The sequence below is a fragment of the Sinocyclocheilus anshuiensis genome, unplaced genomic scaffold (genome assembly GCF_001515605.1).
Source record: "Sinocyclocheilus anshuiensis isolate Anshui unplaced genomic scaffold, SAMN03320099.WGS_v1.1 scaffold424, whole genome shotgun sequence".
NCBI classification, from domain to species: Eukaryota; Metazoa; Chordata; class Actinopteri; order Cypriniformes; family Cyprinidae; genus Sinocyclocheilus; species Sinocyclocheilus anshuiensis.
Window position 1 is genome coordinate 395,113 of NW_015554083.1, and position 3,214 is coordinate 398,326.

At 39.6% G+C, this 3,214-nt stretch overlaps 1 long non-coding RNA gene across 1 annotated transcript in view; it reads left to right on the plus strand.

Annotated features, from left to right (window-relative positions):
- The window catches only part of LOC107669118 (uncharacterized), a 36,682-nt gene that overhangs the window by 25,254 nt on the left and 8,214 nt on the right, over positions 1-3,214 (plus strand). The window lies entirely within an intron of this gene.

The window sequence follows — 3,214 nt, forward strand, 5'->3', positions numbered from 1 at the left end:
GCATATCTGCGCTTTATTCTTATTGACCACCGGTACAGCTTGCGCTCAGGACTGTTATGCACGCGCTGCACTCATGCTTTAACGTCACGCGTTTTATTTGCGTGGTCTGTGCACACTTTAAAATAAAGTGTTTACACGCGCTTTTTGGAGCATGTGCATAATGCTCAGAGCAGGCTGTACCGGTGGTAAATATACGGCCCTCAGACAGAACAGGCAAGTTGTCGATGAGTGAGAGAGCAGAATAAGGATGGAGGACACTTTTCCTACTGTTAACAGAAAAATGTCAAACGAATGTAGTATTTTGACAAGACAAATAAAAATAGCTAATAACCTACATTTTTATTTTTTTCTCTCTCTGCGACACTGTTTCCCTATTGTGTTGTAAATGTTAAACGAATTGTATCCTGACAAGACGAATAAAAATAAGAAATACAATTTTTGTACAACACTTTTTTTCCTACTGTGTTGCATAAAATATTAAACGAATTTTGTGTCTTAAAATAATGCATATAAATTCAAGTCAATAAATTCAAGACTCTTGACAAGACGAATAAAATAACAGCCTACAATTTTGTGCAGACTACACTTTTATTTATCAGCCTATCTCTCTTTCTTTCAAGTAGCGGAAATTTAAATGTGAGATTCTGGAAACGAGATATAAATTTAGCGGGAACGGCCGGGTCGGGAAGAAAATTATTCTAAGCGGACAGCGGGTGAACAAAGAGTGAATATATAGCGGGTGTGGAATAGAACCTTGCGGGACCTCTACTGTGAACTAGCTTTGGCTCTTCCTATTGACTTGAATGGTGATGCTTCCCGTTTGTCAGTTGATGGCCTTTCATTTTAACCAGAAATGTGCACGCTGCTTTTCTGATGTTCACTGAAGATTTCAGTGCCTTTTTCCCGTGTCACTTGAAATGTTTCCGTTTTGAATTGTTGTTACCGAGACATATGAGGAAAAAATAAATGATCAGTTGTGGGATTATATTCTTTATGTCCTGAAGTTTTCCGTGTCTTTTTCCCGTGTCACTTTAAATGTTTCCGTTTTGAATCGTTGTTACCAAAGGCGAGACGCGTGAGGAAAAATTAAACGATCAGTTGTGGGACTATATTCAATCATAAATCACATACCATTCATTGCTGAACTTTCTAACGACCGTTACTGGAAATGAAATTAAATTACTGGTTGATTTGTCCCGATCTCAATAAAGTTTACAAACGCTTTTGGTCCGTGAATTAGATCTCGCTCGGGACGCGCACAGTCTGTGGAGGTTTGGCCAGGACCGGTTCCAGAATTAAATCAACATATTTTATGTTCCGTCCATTGCCAATCACTGCAATTTCGAGAGTGAATCCCACATAATATGCGAATGTCATTCCCGAAACTTTGCAGGATGTAGCCTATTTGTCCGAAAAACGAAAGTTTCATATTCTGAATGGATTATACCCTAGAAAGTGCGCAAAGCGTGCTCCCTTTATCACTAAAAAGCGTCACTCATCTTCGCTCATCGCGATCTTACAAAGTTCTGTTATAATCAATGAAGCTCTCTAAACTGCACAATGAATCTCTTATTTACATCGCGTCTGCGCTTAGTCATGAGATGATTCACGAGCGTGCAAAACTGCACGCTTTCAGCGGTGAGTGAATTCTGACAAAATGTTTCTGATTAGCCATTGCGTTCAAGAAATCAACAGATATGTCTGTGATTGGTTACATTGCTCAACGCTGCAAAAACATGGTGAGGGTATTTAGCGCTTGGCTAAGCGCTCCAATTGCAGCGGGGCCGACATCAGGGATTCCATGACTGACGATTTGGAGGGGGGGCAATTGCCCCTAATGTCGCCCATGTTCACTATATACAATGCTTAACAAATTTATGTAAGGGTTTTAACAAATTATGGTTTGTGCCACTGCTGCTCTAAACTAACAGTACTGGTGATTACCAGAAGCATTTTTTAGGTTTCTGTATGGGTTAGTCCTCCAATATGTGTAAGCTCTTTAGTAACAGTAGTAGGCTATTTCTAATGCTATAATATAATTATTTCTGTTATCTATGAAAGAAAGGCAGAGAGCTGAGAGTGTTTTTTTTTCAGATACCCAATTACAGTCAAAAAGTACATAAGCAATGCCAGCAAGAATGCAAGCTGTTATGAAGGGCATAGGAGGCCTTTTTTATGTGAATAAATACTATTTAGTTGTTTAAGTTTATTTGCACAATAAATGACAAAAACATTTTTTGATTTAAACAAATTTTTTGACAGATTCCTAAAATGTGTTTTCTCTTTATTATGGCAGGTGGTCTAATAAATTGTTAAGCACTGTATGTTTTCATAGCATTCAGTTGGCACGTTTGTTTGAAGGACATTGGGCAGAATGTGGAATAGTGTGTTTTTTGTCAATAAAATTTAAAAAATAATTTTTTTAATCCGAATAATCGGGAAAAGTTATTAGACGCGAGTGCAACGCTGATAGACGTCCCTCTAGAAAATGCGGTAAATATGTGTTCTGTGTGAACGGCTTGGTTTCATTTTTGACGTAAACTACATCTTCTCTGCATTGAAGTTCTCTTTTTCCGCAATATTTTGAAAGAACAACGTAGCAGCGCCGCACCTAGTGGCTTCAACTGGACAAGCTAAAAAAAGCATTAAAATGCAACGACACTTACATCGTCATCACATCTCGTGTGTCGCTGATAAGGCTGCCTGACGCACACCTAAAATTTGAATGCAAAAATGTAGATTTTATTTTATATTCGATGAATATTCGAAATTCACAGTTTTTTTGACAGCCCTAATAGTTATCGTCGTTGGTGTGAACGGGCCTTAACTGATAGGGTGGATGCATCCTACGTTATCTGGTTATTACGGCTCAGGGGTTTGACACTGAAATGTTTCAGATGCCAGAGTCAGATCTAGAAGTGGCAGGTCAAGTGCTTTCAGAGAGAAAGCGGCGCCGAGTCGAACTCATCCAGATCCCCAGGTATTACCGACGTCTGAGTGGAGCGGGCGGAGGTTTCCACAGTAGATGGAGAGCGAACAAATCAATCCTCGACGGTGAACTTGTGTTTCCATGAACCCTCTGGCTTCATTTCTGCTGCGATTATACCAAGAGCCGCATGATGAATCTGTGGGTCTGAAGAGACAGCGATGCAGAGATGGAGGCAGCGTGTGTGTATTTATAGCAGCAGGAATGTAAGTTCTGTAAAGGTTTGCT